Below are 22,386 nucleotides of genomic sequence, written 5' to 3' on the forward strand. Positions count from 1 at the left end.
TTGCTCATCACTGTACCGGAGGTGGGTCAGTGCCTGTGTATGTGAGCTCTGTGTTTGCTCGTCACTGTACCGGAGGTGGGTCAGTACCTGTGTATGTGAGCTCTGTGTTTGCTCATCACTCTACCAGAGATGGGTCAGTACCTGTGTAGTTGAGCTCTGTGTTTGCTCTTCTCTGTACTGGAGTTGGGTCAGTAACTGCATATGGAAGCGCTGTGTCCGGTCATCTCTGTACCAGAGGTGGTCAGTACCTGTGTAAGTGAGCTCTGTGTTTGCTCATCTCGGTACTGGAGGTGGGTCAGTACCTGGGATGTAAGCTCTGTGTTTGCTCATCACTGTACCACAAGTGAGTACCTGCCTTAAGTGAGCTCGGTGTGTGCTGTAATGTTGTGTGCCGTCTCACCACCAGTGCTTTAAATGGAAACATGGAAATGCAGATACTCACTCTCTAGAGTACCTGGTTGCTTCTGAGAAGAGCCTGTACGGAACTCAAGTTCCGTTATGTCACAGGCTGACTGATAACCAAAATGCTCCAGGATACGCCTGTCCAGTGTCCGGAAGTGCCCGCCCCTGCTGTCTCCTAACCCCAGGGACCACAACTGAAGACGCGAGTGCATCTTACTGAACGCTGCAGCCTTGCGGCCTGATTGAAATATCAGTGCGTGTCCCATGACATATAGCCTTGGTGGTTTAGCACTAACTGCACAGGAGGTGAGTTCTAGCTGTTGTTAGTGCAGCAGGTGCATTGGTGCTGGGGCGAGACATCCGAGGGACCCCCTTCCCGTGGCTGTCTCTCATTACTCTAATGTTGGAGAAGGGGCACCCATGCTCTTTGCTTGCCTTGAGGCCGAGGGCACCTTTGCTAAACTACTACAGGTGAGGTCAGGGGTAGAGTTGTGCAGTACAGTTGGAAAGAGTTTCATGCTAAAGGAAGTAGAATTGTATATCGTGTTACACTGAAAATTCTCTTTGGAAATAGGAATTATGAAGTATCGGAATGCGATTAGTAATTACAAATATGCTATTAAGCGCCCCACTCATGCTAGACTGGCAGAATGTTTGTGTTAATCGATTGACATAAGCTGGAAAAAGTGTAAAGGCAGTAGAGCCTTGCTCCTCAGAGCAGTGCAAAACCGGGCATGAAAAACTAGGCCCAAAGGCACTACTGTGCATTATTGCTGTGCGTGTGTAGGTGGTACTTCTTTAGTGTATATTCACCAGAGAAAATATTAAACTTCTCTGAAAGGTAGTAAGCGGCATTACCTTGCAGATATTAGAAAAAGGAAAATAACACAGGTTTCACGCGCCAGTCCATGAACAGCTACTCAACAATAGAGTTTGACGTCATGCTTTCAGGCGGTAGTCGTGGCCGAGTGGTTAAGGCGATGGACTAGAAATCCATTGGGGTCTCCCCGCGCAGGTTCGAATCCTGCCGACTACGGGTCACTTAGCCTTTTTACTATAACCACCTCGTTTTCTTTTTGACCCGGACAGCTGCTTATGCAGTTTTCCTTCCCATAGCACGTCTATTTGGGTCAGGACTTCTCTTGAAGCCCCTCTCGCACACGCCCCTCCTCTGAGGTAAATAACACCTTGTCTTTGTCCTCTGGCCTCTTTATTCCACCCAGGCGGCAATGTGCATAGGAGTTTAGCAAGAGCCGCATAGAAATTAGAAATATGGCAAAGTTCACAGGTCAGAGAGAAGGGCTTTATAAAACTACACCATTTAAGTTGTCCATTTATGCCAACATTTTATATCTGGAAAATGGGCGATTTTGGATACGAAGGAATGCGTTTTCCCATTGACGTGCATCGAAACACAGGCAAATATGTGCGCGAGCCTCCCGTGTGAATCGGGTCTGTTGGCACTTGTGTGCCCCTCCCTGGCCATCTCTCCGAGCATCTCTTTTTCTTTCCTTCACTCTTTTTTCTTCTCTTTCTCCTCCTTCTGTGTCCTCTCCCACGCATTCATCTACCTCTCGTATTTCTCCTCTCACGTTCTCATCGTTCAAAGTTCACCTGACTATGCAAAAGACCCCCTTTTAACCAGTTTTCTGTTAATTTCCCTCCTGTTTTCTTCCCTGCCACCTCTCGCACCGTCTCGCCTTTTCCCCTCTCTCTGTCTCGCGCTTGCACTATGCATTGTTTTTGCACGTCTCTCCGGGCCTCTCTCACTTCTCTGTTCTCATTAGTTACACCTTGGAAGTGACAGACATTAGCCAACGGGGAACGCCTACGTCAGAGCTATTGGCTTTGCTAATATCTTTTAGCCATGCAGCGTGGCTGCTGCGCAGCATGGCTAAAACGTATTTATGAAAAACAGCACGAGACACAAAAAGGTAACTTTTGATGATGCTGCGCAGCTGCTCTACAACACGGCTAAAAGACATTATCAAATCCAGTACCTCGAACACAGGCGAGACCTTTTTGCTTTATCGATGCTTGTGTATTTATGAGCGAGCGCAAAGCGCTCTGTCCCATTCTGTAATCTCTCTTTGGGCTTCAATCCACGCCCATGTCGCGTCAGTCACTTACATTGGTTCGTGGGCTTGCCTTTCAAAATCCGCTTGCTTTCATTTGTGAATACGTCATGCCTTTTCTGGTGTTTAGCCCACCTACACAGCACCGGGAAACTACAAAAAACATACGAGGCTCGATGTTTTCAGCATGGTGTCCGGACAACTTTATCTGTTTATTTTCCGTGCAGTGCGATCGCACCTCATTTTACGTAGTGCGATCGTGCTGCGTTTGTTTTTCTTTACAACGCTAATAGCTCTAGCTCGAGCTAATGCAAGACCTGATGCATTGAAAATGCTTGTTTCTAAAGGGGCACTTCTTTGTGAGAGAGAGCAGGGGAAATCTGGAGCCACTCGCCATATTTAACAGGGGGCTTCCTTGATTGTGCATTACACTGCTGACCCCTATCAGTGACAGTGACAGCATCCATCGGCTCCTGTAGTCACGTGTGCCTGCATGCATGTAACACAGGCTGGCACTTCCACAGGCGAGACAAGACTGCCACTCTGCTGCTGCACTAGAGTGCAGCATTATGTGAGACAAATCACAAGAAAAGCTGAGAAAATGAGCTTCTTATTAGGAAGTAAGAGACCCACCACCAAAATGTCATGTGGCGAGAAAACCCTTTCACCATCCTAAATGCACTTGCTAATCTGCAAGGGGAGAAATAAAGCCACTTCCAGCTACTCAGCAGTCAACAAGTCCTAGTTTTGAGTTTGCAGCTTAGTTTGTTATCTCCATTACCTACAGAATCGTGAATTCAATCCGATGCGGTCATTGTGCATGTGGAATCAGAGCGAGTGTTTCCAGGGACAAATGGAAAATGACCGAAAACCTGTGAATATGTGGAAACCAGAGGGGACATCTCAATTCACTTGCTCAATAGGAGAGGACTCCTCATCCTCTGGAGCTGGGGAACCAAGTTCGAGTCTCGGCGTCGGCGCCACATCCTAGGCAAATCACTTGATCTCCCTGTGCCTAACAAAAATGAATGTGTCCTGGTGTAATGTAACCGGTGCTCATGTAAAGCATTCCAGTTCCTTCAGGTCGAATTGGTACTACACAAGCACTTAATTCCAGTGGCCATGACTAATAGGCAACATAATTTACATATTTTACATTTTTTGCATTGCACCTACAGTTTCAGGCACCGGGATGTTCCCGATTTGCCCACAAACACTACATTTATGCTAACATGTTAAACAGGGATTAGAACCCTTTCTGCAGGTTACAAGGTACATGTCCCTATGGTAACTACAAAAGGTGTTTCTTGAATTATGAGGCACAGTGCATGTGCTAATCCCTCTCCCTACTCCACTCTCTTTGCTCTCCACTGCCCCTGCTCTCCACTCTCCTATCATGCACGTGTGGAAAGACATGTGACCAGTGACGTCTTTATGCGCATCTTCATTTATATTGGAAATACTGTAACATACACATTCTTTCTCCATCTTCTTCTCTCTTTTGCTTTCCTGATAGCCGTGTTTTCATTCTGCAAGCCATACTGCACAGATGTTGTTTACTTACATCTCTGGGACGAGCTACATATTGTTTACATACATCTCTGGTAGTCTCAAGTGTATGTACATGCAAGAGCATGTTCTCCAATTAGAGTTGGGTCCACCATCTTGATAACACATTCCTGCCTTTCATGTTATACCTTCTCTATTGCTAGCTAAGGAACCCCTGCGCACAAAGTTTACACGTTGTTTCCAGAGTGTGTTGGCACGCCAATACTCTACACATACACAGGCTTGATATTTAAATGCTCAACCTGCATATAATCTTGCTCATTTGCATTTCCTCTGTATTTTATACTATTCCTGAGCTATTGACACAGTTTTGAAACTCATGCTCTTCGTATAAAGTACTGACATTTTGGGGCTCATGCTAAGCTCACAAGCAGGTGCTTCCACTACTTGTATTGTATATTAGCATTTGTATGGTGCTTAATGCCCCTATGTGAGGCGCTGAAGAGATTCAACTCCAAATACCATTCCACATAATTAACTTCATAACACACAATCTCACTCTTCACAATTCCCCTACAGTTAATAGCATTTAGTTACTATCCACATAATTCCACAGCACACCATGCCACATATTTCCACTACACAACTCCACACTACACAATGTAACCTAACCAATTCCACATCAAAAAATTCCAAAACAATCCATCTCTACATCGCACTTCCACCAACCCTATAATCTCTTCCCCACACACCCAGCCCCTCTCATTTCTCCCTCACACTGCCACTAGCCCCTCTCATCTCGCAATTCCACTGCCCCCTCTCATCTCTCCATCACGCTTCATGTCTCCACTGTACACTGCCAGCTCATGTATGCTACCTTCCTGCACCTCCCCTTGCTGTGCACTGGTCCACCTCTTGCCTCTCCCCTGGGTGCCCCTCCCACTCGTACTTTTCTCTCTCTCTCTCTCTCTCTCACACCGCTCTCTCGTGTACGCGTCTTGTCTCTCTGATATTGGTTCCCTTCAGGTCTCTGAGCACAATTTCTTTCCCGTGCCTTTTCAAAATTTCCATTCCTCAAACCCACACTCTCCTCCTCTTTTTCGGGTGTGTTCTGCGTACACAGGTGCACTCTCTTTCTGCGTCTGTGGTGTACCCTCCCCTCCTTTCTATCTTTCTCTCGCACTCTTTCTATTCCTCTGTCTAGAGTTAATTCACCACTTCGTGCACAAAGCACCTGTCACTCTGTATCTTCCTTTCTATCTATTCTGTTCAGCTCTCTGCCCCATCTATTCACCATGCCACATAATTCCACTACACACATACACTCCATCCCACACAATTCCACCCCACACATTTCTACAACTATTAATTCCAATTCAACTCACATTATTCCACTGCACACCACATACATCCACTCCAGAGAACCGGGAAAAGAGGGAGGGGTAGGTGAAGCTGCCTTCTAGCGCCTTAACGCCTCACTCCCTGGGCTAAGGCATTCAAAAGTATCAGAATAGAACAGTGGTGAGCAAAGCCCAGGTCTGGGGTCTGAGAGTCTTTCCATGCAGTGAGCTCCGAACTCCTCTCCAAAAGATATAGCTCCACACTGATGTCACCATAGGTGAGATATAGCACAGAGAGGACTAGTGTCCAGGAGCAGAGTGGCGCAGCGGAAGCGTGCTGGGCCCATAACCCAGAGGTCGATGGATCGAAACCATCCTCTGCTAAGGTTTTGCTTTTTCTTATTTTAATTCCTTCTTCATTCTTACCTAATTTAAGGACATGCTGTAATGTTTATTTTAATGTTTATAATCTGCTTTTATTTCTTAGCTAACGAGAATACTTTTGATGCCTGTGGCTCCGTGTGTCCTCAGAGTAATGGCTGGAGAAACAAGGGTTGCACACTGTGTGGTGTTGTGTCTGGTTATCGCACTTTAAAGTAGCTCTCAGGTCGGCTGGCGGTCTTGATCACCTCACTCTAGTCAGTCTGTACGTGTGGGCTTCTCAAGCGCTGAATAACATTTGTCGGTTCTGTCCCCTGTCACTGTTCTGTGGCTCTCAGGCGGAAGCAGAGATCCGTTCCAGACCCAAAGGAAATCCACTCCAGGTTTTACCATCAGACTCGGCTTTCCACTCCTGCTTCAATTTGAAACAATGTGTTCAATCAAAAAATACTCTTTTTGAGGTCACTTGTACCCCAATAAATACATTTTATTGCTTACCAGTCAAAGACTGACTGAAGGTGCTGCCAACGCGTATCGGCGGTCAACAAAGGAGAGGAGGGCGGTGCGCAGAGGAAGACTGGGCACTTTTGAATAGATATTCCTGGTTAAAAAAATACAAAATGCGTCTGAGATAACACACCTAATATGTGATAAGGAGGAAGAAGCAGTCAAATCAGTAGACGGAATCCGCTTACTTATTTAAATCACCGGATATCCTGTGAGATAAGAAGGCAGAGTGTGACGTCTCACGAGTTCTCAGGTTTCCGGGTCCTTGTGTGAGTAGCTCGTGCAGTTCGGCTTTATTCTTGGCATTCTGGGATTTGTAGTCCTGGTTTTCTAATGGACTCTACAGGACTACATTTCCCAGAGTACAGAGATGATGTACTAGGCAGGCCAGTGCTGGAGTGAAGTGGGGACCCCCCAGATTCCCGCTATTCTTCAGCTGGACAGGGGACCTGTCTGGCCCCAGTGAGATATGCTGAATGGGTCCTGGTGTAAGTTGTCAGCACCGGGACACAATTCAGCAGCGCCTGCATGTTGTCTGCTTTCTGTTTGCAGCTAGAGGCACAGAGACGACAGGTAGACACGTGATAAAAAGTGTCTGCTTGGTATGTTGGAGAACATAGATGGCAGATTGTACATTTATAATACTGCTTCTCCCCAACAGGCAGGACTTAGAACAGGATGGTAACACTGAATGTGCTGAATGCTTATACACTGCTTTCACTGCGCAACAACAGCTTATTAACAGTCTGTAATGCACAGTCCTCGAGTTTCTGTAGTTAAGTGGTTGTCATCTTCACTTAACACACACAAGGTCTCAAGTTTAGGCTTCAGGTGTCAACATATGTTTTTATTATCAATAAAAACAATTTCCTAGCTATGGTACTAAAGGAAACCTTGATTTTATTAAAAGCACAAAACACAAATAGTATCTAGTCCCCATTCTTGCACTTTATTACTAGCAGCCACCTACTCAAAGAAATGGGACTACATTCTACATATCTCCTGTGAGACTGCACATACTGAGTTATCCAATCATGTCTACTCATAATCGATATAACCTTTAACTGAAAACCCAACAGGAACAGATCAACTTCCTGTTCATTGGTCCTTACTGACTCTCCAGTGTACAACAGTAAACCATGCACCTTTAAGTACATCACCATCAGTAAACCATGCACCTGTAAGTACATCACCATCAGTAAACCATGCACCTGTAAGTACATCACCATCAGTAAACCATGCACCTGTAAGTACATCACCATCAGTAAGCCATGCACCTGTAAGTACATCACTATCAATAAACCATCCACCTGCAAGTACATCACTTTGTCACTTGCAGAGTTCTTGGGAAGTACCCAGTGTCATGAAAACTGGGACTAGACTGGCTATATCCACTGAGGTATGAGCCATGCGTTTGCAATAAAACATCCTGCAGGTTGACATTCTGGACCAGTCAACAGATCCAAGAATGTCCTCCAACCTCACCTCAGCCCATAAGGCTTTAGACACATTTTCTGCCCTGATGGAATGGTCATCCAAACATATGTGGCTATCCCTGTAAAGGTCATCACACACTTAATCTAATCTGGCTAAAGCGGAGGAGGGACCCAGAGAATATGACTTCTATAAGGATATTAAAAAATGTCTTAACTTTGCATTCTTTAACACATTATATAGTACAGAGCTTGGTATGGGATTAAAAATAGGGTATTCAACCATACTGGAGAAATTTCTCACACATGTTGTGATGGACTATAACTAACACCAGAGAGTGAATATTGTCTCGTAGAAGTAACCAGTGTCCTAACGTGATACTCAGCCAAAGAACTGCAGTTCATTTTGCTGACATTATCTTAAGAGAAATGGATCTTATCTGGCCATGTCTGAACAGCTGGGTTAGAAACGATAGTCAATTCACACTATTGACAATTGATAGTAAAGGATAACGTGGTTTAGGAGGATATCAATCAAAACGCTGCACACTAAAAGATGTGCTTAACAAGTTTATTACCAATCCCTTCCTGCCCCGTCAAAATTGTGGACCTGTAACTCTTAATGGTGTGAAATCATTTATTTTGGAAAGCTGGAAAATTAAGAACTATGGTGACTACCAGTCAAACAGAATCAAGATATCGGTTCATCCAGCAACTAGACCAACCTCCCAAACCTGACTTGTAAGCTCTTGAAGTTCCTTTGGACCATGATGATTAAATGAGGTTAGCAGCTGAAGCCAAAAGCCCTAGGAGAGTCCATCCTGCCTGGAAAGGTTCTAAACCATTACCTGCTGTGTGTCAGGAGTACACTTGCCTTACCAATGAATATGCAGCTCTGGATTCAGAAGCTATTCCGCTGATCTCCCTATACGGACACCTTAAGAGACAGAGTAACTACTGCAAGAAAGACGCCTTGATTGAGAAAAGGTGGGTTCCGGGTGAGCAAAGAGAGAAAGAACAAAACACATCTGCCATCTGTTACCACAGGGCATCTCCTCTCTACTACCATGAACATTGGTCGAGAAATGTAACATCAAGGTCTGGGTGGAGTTGTATTATAACCAATAGCAGATCAGTATTAGTAAAGGAATGCAGAACCATTGAAGTATAAAGTTATACAGAAAGATGAGGAATGACTCAAAGAATCTTCGCAATGAATGAGCAATAACTAGGCCCCTAATTACCTGGAAATGCCCTGGAACCATAAGGCAACTGGTGCTAAGGATGCAGTCAGACCAATGGACTGGATAGTGGTTGTCCTTTGGGCATTCGGAAAATGCAGGAGTAAGTGGAACATGTAGTAGCACAAAGGGTAACAAACTACAATACAAACCTAGGGAAGGAACAAAACAGTAGTACGCAAGCCAGTGATTAGCGTAGCACGAGTGGGAGTCAGACAAGACACGAGACGGTGCCAGGTGCCATCTTGCAAGTACTGACCACTTTTATGGAAACCTTCAACCAATGCTGTGCTGGCCTTGACCAAAAACAATCTTTGAGGTTCTTGCCTCTTCCCAGGTTTCCCCCTTGGTGAAAGCCTGGCAGACACTGCCTAACAAGATCAGCTTGTGACTAACAGAGAGGAGGTACCAAAAGATGATTGCGATAAGGAAGAAGTCTTGGAATGGTTATGAACAATTCCAGGACTGAGCAGAATAGAGGTTGAGTCCTCCATAAAGAGGTGAAAATAACGATGCTTGCTGTTTTTTCTGTGAATCTGAGCTATGCACCGGGGCATAATAGCAAACAGAGAAAAGGTGAAAGACCGTTCTGCTGACCAGTCCAGCAGAAAGCATCTGAGGCTAAGCCCCACGGAAGTGATCCCCAACTGTAAAACTGATTCCCCAAACCAGCAGAGCTTTCTGCAGAGGCCTGTGTAAACAGAAAAACACTTAGTTAAATGAAATGAAATGAAATGTACAGCCTTGATGAATTCACTGGAAACAAACACATAGTTGCATTTCCTCTTCTCCGTCTTCACCCAGCCCATGCAATGAGAAGGCTATTTTTCTGTGAAATACCATGCAGGCCTCTCTCATATATCTGATTGGCTGTTGCCAACCAATCAGTGTGAAGGTGTGTTTAACAAAACTGAAAATGTGTTTGTATGACTCAGGGATGAGGAATGAGGAGTAGGGATGATGGATGAGGTATGAGAAGTAGGAATGATGGAAGAGGGATGAGAAGCAGGGATAAGGAATGAGAAGTAAGAATGATGGAAGAGAAATTGGGATGATGAAAGAGAAGTAGCGATGAGAAGCAGGGATGATGGAAGAGAAGTTGGGATGAGAAGCAGGGATGATGGAAGAGAAGCAGGGATGATGGATAAGAAGTAAGGATGATGGATGATGGATGAGAAGTAGGGATGATGGATGAGAAGTAAGGGTGATGGATGAGAAGTAGGGATGATGTATGATGGATGAGAAGTAGGGATGATGGATGAGAAGCAGGGATGATGGATGAGACATAAGGATAATGTATGATGGATGAGAAGTAGGGATGATGGATTAGAAGTAGGGATGATGGAAGAGAATCATGGATGATGGATGAGAAGTAGGGATGATGGATGGGAAGTATGGATGATGGAAGAGAAGCAGGGATGATGGATGAGAAGTAAGGATGATGTATGATGGATGAGAAGTAGGGATGATGGATGAGAAGTAGGGATGATGCATGATGGATGAGAAGTATGGATGGTGGAAGAAAAGCAGTGATCATAGATGAAAGTAAGGATGATGTATAATGGATGAGAAGTAGGGGTGATGGATGAGAAGTAGGGGTGATGTATGATGGAAGAGAAGCAGGGATGATGGATGAGAAGTAAGGATGATGTATGATGGATGAGATTTAGGGATGATGGATGAGAAGTAGGGGTGATGGATGATGGATGAGAAGTGGGGATGATGGAAGAGAAGCAGGGATGGTGGATGAGAAGTAGGGATGATGGATGAGAAGTAGGGATGATGGAAGAGAAGTAGGGATGATGGAAGATGGATGAGAAGTAGGGATGATGGAAGAGAAGCAGCGATGATGATGAGAAGTAAGGATGATGTATGACGGATGAAAAGTAGAGATGATGGATGAGAAGTAGGGGTGATGGATGAGAAGTAGGGATGATGGAAGAGAAGCAGGGATGATGGATGGGAAGTAGGGATGATGGGTGAAAAGTAAGGATGATGAATGATGGATGAGAAGTAGGGATGATGGATGAGAAGTAGGATGATGTATGATGGATGAGAAGTAGTGATGATGGATGAGAAGTAGGGGTGATGGATGAGAAGTAGGGATGGTGGATGAGAAGTAGGGATGATGGTTGATGGATGATGGATGAGAAGTAGGGATGATGGAAGAGAACCAGGGATGATGGATGAGAAGTAAGGATGACGTATGATGGATGAGAAGTAGGGATGATGGATCAGAAGTAGGGATGATGGATGAGAAGTAGGGATGATGGAAGAGAAGCAGGGATGATGGATGAGAAGTAAGGATGATGTATGCTGGATGATAAGTAGGGGTGATGGATGAGAAGTAGGGGTGATGTATGATGGATGAGAAGTAGGGTGATGGAAGAGAAGCAGGGATGATGGATGAGAAGGATGATGGATGATAAGTAGGGATGATGGAAGAGAAGCAGGGATGGTGGGTGAGAAGTAGGGATGATGGATGAGAAGTAGGGATGATGGAAGAGAAGCAGGGATGATGGATGAGAAGTAAGGATGATGTATGATGGATGAGAAGTAGGGGTGATGTATGATGGATGAGAAGTAGGGATGATGGAAGAGAAGCAGGGATGATGGATGAGAAGTAGGGATGATGGAAGAGAAGCAGGGATGATGGATGAGAAGTTAGCATGATGGATGAGAAGTAGAGATGATGAAAGAGAAGCAGGGATGATGGATGAGAAGTAGGGATGAAGGAAGAGAAGCAGTGATGATGGATGAGAAGTAAGGATGATGTATGGTGGATGAGAAGTGGGGATGATGGATGAGAAGTAGGGGTGATGTATGATGGATGAGAAGTAGGGATGATGAAAGAGAAGCAGGGACGCTGGATGAGAAGTAGGGATGATGGGTGAGAAGTAAGGATGATGGATGAGAAGCAGCGATAATGGATGAAAAGTAGGGATGATGGATGAGAAGTAAGGATGATGTATGATGGATGAGAAGTAGGCATGATGGATGAGAAGTAGGGGTGATGGTTGATGGATGAGAAGCAGGGATGATGGAAGAGAAGCAGGGATGATGGATGAGAATTAGGGATGATGGGTGAGAAGTAGGGATGATGGAAGAGAAGCAGGGATGATGGATGAGAAATAGGGATGATGGATGAGAAGCGAGGATGAAAAGCAGAGATGAGAAGTAGGGATGAGGATTGAGGAATGAGGATGTCCTCAAATGGATGGATGCTGTAGTACCTGCCTTAGGAGAGCCCTCTGTCTGCTCATCACTGTACCAGAGGTGGTCAGTACCTGTGTATGTTAGCTTTGTGTCTGCTCTTCACTATACCATAGGTGGGTCAGTACCAGCCTTCTGCGAGCTCTGTGTCTGCTCATCACTGTACCACAGGTGGTCAGTACCTGCCTTATGTGAGCTCTGTGTCTGCTCATCACTACTGGAGGTGAGTCAGTACCTGTGTATGCGAGCTTGGTGTGTCTACTCATCACTGTACTGGAGGTGAGTCCGTACCTGTGTAGGTGATCTTTGTGTCTGCTCATCTCGGTACTGGAGGTGGGTCAGTACATGTGTATGGAAGCGCTGTATCTGGTCATCATTGTACAAGAGGTGGGTCAGTACCTGTGTATATAAGCTCTGTGTCTGCTCATCACTGTACTGGAGGTGAGTCAGTACCTGTGTATGTGAGCTCTGTTTCTGCTCATCACTGTACCAGAGGTAGGTCAGTACCTGTGAATGTGAGCTTTGTGTCTGCTCATATCTATACCAGTGGTAGGTCAGTACCTGCATATGCAAGCTCTGTGTCTGCTCATCACTGTACCGGAGGTAGGTCAGTACCTGCCTTATGTGAGCTGTTTGTCTGCTCATATCTATACCAGTAGTGGGTCAGTACCAGTGCAGGTGATCTTTGTGTCTGCTCATCTCTGTAACAGAGGTGAATCAGTACCTGATGGGACCTCTGTGTCTGCTCATCTCTGTACTGGAGGTGGGTCAGCACCTGTATATGGAAGCGCTGTGTCTGGTCATCACTCTACCAGAGATGGGTCAGTACTTGTGTATGTGAGCTCTGTGTCTGCTCATCACTGTACTGGAGGTGAGTCAGTACCTGTGTATGCGAGCTCTGTGTCTACTCATCACTGAACCAGAGGTAGGTCAGTAGCTGCTTTATGTGATCTCTTTGCTCATCTCTGTACTGGAGGTGGGTCAGTACCTGCGTATGTGAGCTCTGTGTCTGCTCATCTCGGTTCTGGAGGTGGGTCAGTACATGTATAAGGAAGCGCTCCATCTGGTCATCATTGTACAGGAGGTGGGTCAGTACCTGTGTATATAAGCTCTGTGTCTGCTCATCACTGTACTGGAGGTGGGTCAGTACCTGTGTATGTGAGCTCTGTGTCTGCTCATCTCGGTACTGGAGGTGGGTCAGTACATGTATAAGGAAGCGCTCCATCTGGTCATCATTGTACAAGAGGTTGGTCAGTACCTGTGTATATAAGCTCTGTGTCTGCTCATCACTGTACTGGAGGTGGGTCTGTACCTGTGTATGTGAGCTCTGTGTTTGCTCATCACTGTACTGGAGGTGGGTCAGTACCTGTGTAAGTGAGCTCTGTGTTTGCTCATCACTGTACTGGAGGTGGGTCAGTACCTGATGTGAGTTCTGTGTCTACTCATCTCTGTACTGGAGTTGGGTCAGTAACTGCATATGGAAGCGCTGTGTCCGGTCATCACTGTACCAGAGGTGGTCAGTACCTGTGTAAGTGAGCTCTGTGTTTGCTCATCTCGGTACTGGAGGTGGGTCAGTACCTGTGATGTGAGCTCTGTGTTTGCTCATCACTGTACCACAAGTGAGTACCTGCCTTAAGTGAGCTCGGTGTGTGCTGTAATGTTGTGTGCCGTCTCACCACCAGTGCTTTAAATGGAAACATGGAAATGCAGATACTCACTCTCTAGAGTACCTGGTTGCTTCTGAGAAGAGCCTGTACGGAACTCAAGTTCCGTTATGTCACAGGCTGACTGATAACCAAATGCTCCAGGATACACCTGTCCAGTGTCCGGAAGTGCCCGCCCCTGCTGTCTCCTAACCCCAGGGACCACAACTGAAGACGCGAGTGCATCTTACTGAACGCTGCAGCCTTGCGGCCTGATTGAAATATCAGTGCGTGTCCCATGACATATAGCCTTGGTGGTTTAGCACTAACTGCACAGGAGGTGAGTTCTAGCTGTTGTTAGTGCAGCAGGTGCATTGGTGCTGGGGCGAGACATCCGAGGGACCCCCTTCCCGTGGCTGTCTCTCATTACTCTAATGTTGGAGAAGGGGCACCCATGCTCTTTGCTTGCCTTGAGGCCGAGGGCACCTTTGCTAAACTACTACAGGTGAGGTCAGGGGTAGAGTTGTGCAGTACAGTTGGAAAGAGTTTCATGCTAAAGGAAGTAGAATTGTATATCGTGTTACACTGAAAATTCTCTTTGGAAATAGGAATTATGAAGTATCGGAATGCGATTAGTAATTACAAATATGCTATTAAGCGCCCCACTCATGCTAGACTGGCAGAATGTTTGTGTTAATCGATTGACATAAGCTGGAAAAAGTGTAAAGGCAGTAGAGCCTTGCTCCTCAGAGCAGTGCAAAACCGGGCATGAAAAACTAGGCCCAAAGGCACTACTGTGCATTATTGCTGTGCGTGTGTAGGTGGTACTTCTTTAGTGTATATTCACCAGAGAAAATATTAAACTTCTCTGAAAGGTAGTAAGCGGCATTACCTTGCAGATATTAGAAAAAGGAAAATAACACAGGTTTCACGCGCCAGTCCATGAACAGCTACTCAACAATAGAGTTTGACGTCATGCTTTCAGGCGGTAGTCGTGGCCGAGTGGTTAAGGCGATGGACTAGAAATCCATTGGGGTCTCCCCGCGCAGGTTCGAATCCTGCCGACTACGGGTCACTTAGCCTTTTTACTATAACCACCTCGTTTTCTTTTTGACCCGGACAGCTGCTTATGCAGTTTTCCTTCCCATAGCACGTCTATTTGGGTCAGGACTTCTCTTGAAGCCCCTCTCGCACACGCCCCTCCTCTGAGGTAAATAACACCTTGTCTTTGTCCTCTGGCCTCTTTATTCCACCCAGGCGGCAATGTGCATAGGAGTTTAGCAAGAGCCGCATAGAAATTAGAAATATGGCAAAGTTCACAGGTCAGAGAGAAGGGCTTTATAAAACTACACCATTTAAGTTGTCCATTTATGCCAACATTTTATATCTGGAAAATGGGCGATTTTGGATACGAAGGAATGCGTTTTCCCATTGACGTGCATCGAAACACAGGCAAATATGTGCGCGAGCCTCCCGTGTGAATCGGGTCTGTTGGCACTTGTGTGCCCCTCCCTGGCCATCTCTCCGAGCATCTCTTTTTCTTTCCTTCACTCTTTTTTCTTCTCTTTCTCCTCCTTCTGTGTCCTCTCCCACGCATTCATCTACCTCTCGTATTTCTCCTCTCACGTTCTCATCGTTCAAAGTTCACCTGACTATGCAAAAGACCCCCTTTTAACCAGTTTTCTGTTAATTTCCCTCCTGTTTTCTTCCCTGCCACCTCTCGCACCGTCTCGCCTTTTCCCCTCTCTCTGTCTCGCGCTTGCACTATGCATTGTTTTTGCACGTCTCTCCGGGCCTCTCTCACTTCTCTGTTCTCATTAGTTACACCTTGGAAGTGACAGACATTAGCCAACGGGGAACGCCTACGTCAGAGCTATTGGCTTTGCTAATATCTTTTAGCCATGCAGCGTGGCTGCTGCGCAGCATGGCTAAAACGTATTTATGAAAAACAGCACGAGACACAAAAAGGTAACTTTTGATGATGCTGCGCAGCTGCTCTACAACACGGCTAAAAGACATTATCAAATCCAGTACCTCGAACACAGGCGAGACCTTTTTGCTTTATCGATGCTTGTGTATTTATGAGCGAGCGCAAAGCGCTCTGTCCCATTCTGTAATCTCTCTTTGGGCTTCAATCCACGCCCATGTCGCGTCAGTCACTTACATTGGTTCGTGGGCTTGCCTTTCAAAATCCGCTTGCTTTCATTTGTGAATACGTCATGCCTTTTCTGGTGTTTAGCCCACCTACACAGCACCGGGAAACTACAAAAAACATACGAGGCTCGATGTTTTCAGCATGGTGTCCGGACAACTTTATCTGTTTATTTTCCGTGCAGTGCGATCGCACCTCATTTTACGTAGTGCGATCGTGCTGCGTTTGTTTTTCTTTACAACGCTAATAGCTCTAGCTCGAGCTAATGCAAGACCTGATGCATTGAAAATGCTTGTTTCTAAAGGGGCACTTCTTTGTGAGAGAGCGCAGGGGAAATCTGGAGCCACTCGCCATATTTAACAGGGGGCTTCCTTGATTGTGCATTACACTGCTGACCCCTATCAGTGACAGTGACAGCATCCATCTGCTCCTGTAGTCACGTGTGCCTGTATGCATGTAACACAGGCTGGCACTTCCACAGGCGAGACAAGACTGCCACTCTGCTGCTGCACTAGAGTGCAGCATTATGTGAGACAAATCACAAGAAAAGCTGAGAAAATGAGCTTCTTATTAGGAAGTAAGAGACCCACCACCAAAATGTCATGTGGCGAGAAAACCCTTTCACCATCCTAAATGCACTTGCTAATCTGCAAGGGGAGAAATAAAGCCACTTCCAGCTACTCAGCAGTCAACAAGTCCTAGTTTTGAGTTTGCAGCTTAGTTTGTTATCTCCATTACCTACAGAATCGTGAATTCAATCCGATGCGGTCATTGTGCATGTGGAATTAGAGCGAGTGTTTCCAGGGACAAATGGAAAATGACCGAAAACCTGTGAATATGTGGAAACCAGAGGGGACATCTCAATTCACTTGCTCAATAGGAGAGGACTCCTCATCCTCTGGAGCTGGGGAACCAAGTTCGAGTCTCGGCGTCGGCGCCACATCCTAGGCAAATCACTTGATCTCCCTGTGCCTAACAAAAATGAATGTGTCCTGGTGTAATGTAACCGGTGCTCATGTAAAGCATTCCAGTTCCTTCAGGTCGAATTGGTACTACACAAGCACTTAATTCCAGTGGCCATGACTAATAGGCAACATAATTTACATATTTTACATTTTTTGCATTGCACCTACAGTTTCAGGCACCGGGATGTTCCCGATTTGCCCACAAACACTACATTTATGCTAACATGTTAAACAGGGATTAGAACCCTTTCTGCAGGTTACAAGGTACATGTCCCTATGGTAACTACAAAAGGTGTTTCTTGAATTATGAGGCACAGTGCATGTGCTAATCCCTCTCCCTACTCCACTCTCTTTGCTCTCCACTGCCCCTGCTCTCCACTCTCCTATCATGCACGTGTGGAAAGACATGTGACCAGTGACGTCTTTATGCGCATCTTCATTTATATTGGAAATACTGTAACATACACATTCTTTCTCCATCTTCTTCTCTCTTTTGCTTTCCTGATAGCCGTGTTTTCATTCTGCAAGTCATACTGCACAGATGTTGTTTACTTACATCTCTGGGACGAGCTACATATTGTTTACATACATCTCTGGTAGTCTCAAGTGTATGTACATGCAAGAGCATGTTCTCCAATTAGAGTTGGGTCCACCATCTTGATAACACATTCCTGCCTTTCATGTTATACCTTCTCTATTGCTAGCTAAGGAACCCCTGCGCACAAAGTTTACACGTTGTTTCCAGAGTGTGTTGGCACGCCAATACTCTACACATACACAGGCTTGATATTTAAATGCTCAACCTGCATATAATCTTGCTCATTTGCATTTCCTCTGTATTTTATACTATTCCTGAGCTATTGACACAGTTTTGAAACTCATGCTCTTCGTATAAAGTACTGACATTTTGGGGCTCATGCTAAGCTCACAAGCAGGTGCTTCCACTACTTGTATTGTATATTAGCATTTGTATGGTGCTTAATGCCCCTATGTGAGGCGCTGAAGAGATTCAACTCCAAATACCATTCCACATAATTAACTTCATAACACACAATCTCACTCTTCACAATTCCCCTACAGTTAATAGCATTTAGTTACTATCCACATAATTCCACAGCACACCATGCCACATATTTCCACTACACAATGTAACCTAACCAATTCCACATCAAAAAATTCCAAGACAATCCATCTCTACATCGCACTTCCACCAACCCTATAATCTCTTCCCCACACACCCTGCCCCTCTCATTTCTCCCTCACACTGCCACTAGCCCCTCTCATCTCGCAATTCCACTGCCCCCTCTCATCTCTCCATCACGCTTCATGTCTCCACTGTACACTGCCAGCTCATATATGCTACCTTCCTGCACCTCCCCTTGCTGTGCACTGGTCCACCTCTTGCCTCTCCCCTGGGTGCCCCTCCCACTCGTCCTTTTCTCTCTCTCTCTCTCTCACACCGCTCTCTCGTGTACGCGTCTTGTCTCTCTGATATTGGTTCCCTTCAGGTCTCTGAGCACAGTTTCTTTCCCGTGCCTTTTCAAAATTTCCATTCCTCAAACCCACACTCTCCTCCTCTTTTTCGGGTGTGTTCTGCGTACACAGGTGCACTCTCTTTCTGCGTCTGTGGTGTACCCTCCCCTCCTTTCTATCTTTCTCTCCCACTCTTTCTATTCCTCTGTCTAGAGTTAATTCACCACTTTGTGCACAAAGCACCTGTCACTCTGTATCTTCCTTTCTATCTATTCTGTTCAGCTCTCTGCCCCATCTATTCACCATGCCACATAATTCCACTACACACATACACTCCATCCCACACAATTCCACCCCACACATTTCTACAACTATTAATTCCAATTCAACTCACATTATTCCACTGCACACCACATACATCCACTCCAGAGAACCGGGAAAAGAGGGAGGGGTAGGTGAAGCTGCCTTCTAGCGCCTTAACGCCTCACTCCCTGGGCTAAGGCATTCAAAAGTATCAGAATAGAACAGTGGTGAGCAAAGCCCAGGTCTGGGGTCTGAGAGTCTTTCCATGCAGTGAGCTCCGAACTCCTCTCCAAAAGATATGGCTCCCCACTGATGTCAACATAGGTGAGATACAGCACAGAGAGGACTAGTGTCCAGGAGCAGAGTGGCGCAGCGGAAGCGTGCTGGGCCCATAACCCAGAGGTCGATGGATCGAAACCATCCTCTGCTAAGGTTTTACTTTTTCTTATTTTAATTCCTTCTTCATTCTTACCTAATTCAAGGACATGCTGTAATGTTTATTTTAATGTTTATAATCTGCTTTTATTTCTTAGCTAACGAGAATACTTTTGATGCCTGTGGCTCCGTGTGCGACCATGTGTCCTCAGAGTAATGGCTGGAGAAACAAGGGTTGCACACTGTGTGGTGTTGTGTCTGGTTATCGCACTTTAAAGTAGCTCTCAGGTCGGCTGGCGGTCTTGATCACCTCACTCTAGTCAGTCTGTACGTGTGGGCTTCTCAAGCGCTGAATAACATTTGTCGGTTCTGTCCCCTGTCACTGTTCTGTGGCTCTCAGGCGGAAGCAGAGATCCGTTCCAGACCCAAAGGAAATCCACTCCAGGTTTTACCATCAGACTCGGCTTTCCACTCCTGCTTCAATTTGAAACAATGTGTTCAATCAAAAAATACTCTTTTTGAGGTCACTTGTACTCCAATAAATACATTTTATTGCTTACCAGTCAAAGACTGACTGAAGGTGCTGCCAACGCGTATCGGCGGTCAACAAAGGAGAGGAGGGCGGTGCGCAGAGGAAGACTGGGCACTTTTGAATAGATATTCCTGGTTAAAAAAATACAAAATGGGTCTGAGATAACACACCTAATATGTGATAAGGAGGAAGAAGCAGTCAAATCAGTAGACGGAATCCGCTTACTTATTTAAATCACCGGATATCCTGTGAGATAAGAAGGCAGAGTGTGACGTCTCACGAGTTCTCAGGTTTCCGGGTCCTTGTGTGAGTAGCTCGTGCAGTTCGGCTTTATTCTTGGCATTCTGGGATTTGTAGTCCTGGTTTTCTAATGGACTCTACAGGACTACATTTCCCAGAGTACAGAGATGATGTACTAGGCAGGCCAGTGCTGGAGTGAAGTGGGGACCCCCCAGATTCCCGCTATTCTTCAGCTGGACAGGGGACCTGTCTGGCCCCAGTGAGATATGCTGAATGGGTCCTGGTGTAAGTTGTCAGCACCGGGACACAATTCAGCAGCGCCTGCATGTTGTCTGCTTTCTGTTTGCAGCTAGAGGCACAGAGACGACAGGTAGACACGCGATAAAAAGTGTCTGCTTGGTATGTTGGAGAACATAGATGGCAGATTGTACATTTATAATACTGCTTCTCCCCAACAGGCAGGACTTAGAACAGGATGGTAACACTGAATGTGCTGAATGCTTATACACTGCTTTCACTGCGCAACAACAGCTTATTAACAGTCTGTAATGCACAGTCCTCGAGTTTCTGTAGTTAAGTGGTTGTCATCTTCACTTAACACACACAAGGTCTCAAGTTTAGGCTTCAGGTGTCAACATATGTTTTTATTATCAATAAAAACAATTTCCTAGCTATGGTACTAAAGGAAACCTTGATTTTATTAAAAGCACAAAACACAAATAGTATCTAGTCCCCATTCTTGCACTTTATTACTAGCAGCCACCTACTCAAAGAAATGGGACTACATTCTACATAACTCCTGTGAGACTGCACATACTGAGTTATCCAATCATGTCTACCCATAATCGATATAACCTTTAACTGAAAACCCAACAGGAACAGATCAACTTCCTGTTCATTGGTCCTTACTGACTCTCCAGTGTACAACAGTAAAACATGCACCTTTAAGTACATCACCATCAGTAAACCTTGCACCTGTAAGTAAATCACCATCAGTAAACCATGCACCTGTAAGTACATCACCATCAGTAAACCATGCACCTTTAAGTACATCACCATCAGTAAACCATGCACCTGTAAGTACATCACTATCAGTAAGCCATGCACCTGTAAGTACATCACCATCAGTAAACCATGCACCTGTAAGTACATCACCATCAGTAAACCATGCACCTGTAAGTACATCACCATCAGTAAACCATGCACCTGTAAGTACATCACCATCAGTAAGCCATGCACCTGTAAGTACATCACTATCAATAAACCATCCACCTGCAAGTACATCACTTTGTCACTTGCAGAGTTCTTGGGAAGAACCCAGTGTCATGAAAACTGGGACTAGACTGGCTATATCCACTGAGGTATGAGCCATGCGTTTGCAATAAAACATCCTGCAGGTTGACATTCTGGACCAGTCAACAGATCCAAGAATGTCCTCCAACCTCACCTCACCCCTTAAGGCTTTAGACACATGTTCTGCCCTGATGGAATGGTCATCCAAACATATGTGGCTATCCCTGTAAAGGTCATCACACACTTAATCTAATCTGGCTAAAGCGGAGGAGGGACCCAGAGAATATGACTTCTATAAGGATATTAAAAAATGTCTTAACTTTGCATTCTTTAACACATTATATAGTACAGAGCTTGGTATGGGATTAAAAATAGGGTATTCAACCATACTGGAGAAATTTCTCACACATGTTGTGATGGACTATAACTAACACCAGAGAGTGAATATTGTCTCGTAGAAGTAACCAGTGTCCTAACGTGATACTGGCCAAAGAACTGCAGTTCATTTTGCTGACATCATCTTAAGAGAAATGGATCTTATCTGGCCATGTCTGAACAGCTGGGTTAGAAACGATAGTCAATTCACACTATTGACAATTGATAGTAAAGGATAACGTGCTTTAGGAGGATATCAATCAAAACGCTGCACACTAAAAGATGTGCTTAACAAGTTTATTACCAATCCCTTCCTGCCCCGTCAAAATTGTGGACCTGTAACTCTTAATGGTGTGAAATCATTTATTTTGGAAAGCTGGAAAATTAAGAACTATGGTGACTACCAGTCAAACAGAATCAAGATATCGGTTCATCCAGCAACTAGACCAACCTCCCAAACCTGACTTGTAAGCTCTTGATGTTCCTTTGGACCATGATGATTAAATGAGGTTAGCAGCTGAAGCCAAAAGCCCTAGGAGAGTCCATCCTGCCTGGAAAGGTTCCAAACCATTACCTGCTGTGTGTCAGGAGTACACTTGCCTTACCAATGAATATGCAGCTCTGGATTCAGAAGCTATTCCGCTGATCTCCCTATACGGACACCTTAAGAGACAGAGTAACTACTGCAAGAAAGACGCCTTGATTGAGAAAAGGTGGGTTCCGGGTGAGCAAAGAGAGAAAGAACAAAACACATCTGCCATCTGTTACCACAGGGCATCTCCTCTCTACTACCATGAACATTGGTCGAGAAATGTAACATCAAGGTCTGGGTGGAGTTGTATTATAACCAATAGCAGATCAGTATTAGAAAAGGAATGCAGAACCATTGAAGAATAAAGTTATACAGAAAGATGAGGAATGACTCAAAGAATCT

At 45.3% G+C, this 22,386-nt stretch overlaps 2 long non-coding RNA genes and 2 other non-coding genes across 4 annotated transcripts; 2 read left to right on the forward strand and 2 right to left on the reverse strand.

The window, feature by feature from the left end:
* Nucleotides 1-1,356: 1,356 nt before the first annotated feature.
* TRNAS-AGA (transfer RNA serine (anticodon AGA)) lies at nt 1,357-1,438 on the forward strand. Its single transcript has one exon. It is a non-coding gene; the product is annotated as a tRNA-Ser (tRNA).
* A 4,363-nt stretch (nt 1,439-5,801) lies between these two features.
* LOC138267371 (uncharacterized) lies at nt 5,802-6,427 on the reverse strand. Its single transcript, XR_011199785.1, has 3 exons — nt 6,403-6,427; nt 6,206-6,308; nt 5,802-6,119 (listed from the first exon to the last, which is right to left on the reverse strand). It is a non-coding gene; the product is annotated as an uncharacterized lncRNA (long non-coding RNA).
* Nucleotides 6,428-14,732: 8,305 nt separating this feature from the next.
* Nucleotides 14,733-14,814, forward strand: TRNAS-AGA (transfer RNA serine (anticodon AGA)). The gene has a single exon. It is a non-coding gene; the product is annotated as a tRNA-Ser (tRNA).
* A 4,324-nt stretch (nt 14,815-19,138) lies between these two features.
* On the reverse strand, nt 19,139-19,794 carry LOC138267372 (uncharacterized). The gene is made up of 3 exons (XR_011199786.1): nt 19,770-19,794; nt 19,573-19,675; nt 19,139-19,486 (listed from the first exon to the last, which is right to left on the reverse strand). It is a non-coding gene; the product is annotated as an uncharacterized lncRNA (long non-coding RNA).
* Between the last annotated feature and the right edge of the window lie 2,592 nt (nt 19,795-22,386).

This window comes from Pleurodeles waltl, chromosome 12 (assembly GCF_031143425.1).
Source record: "Pleurodeles waltl isolate 20211129_DDA chromosome 12, aPleWal1.hap1.20221129, whole genome shotgun sequence".
In the NCBI taxonomy this organism is placed as follows: Eukaryota; Metazoa; Chordata; class Amphibia; order Caudata; family Salamandridae; genus Pleurodeles; species Pleurodeles waltl.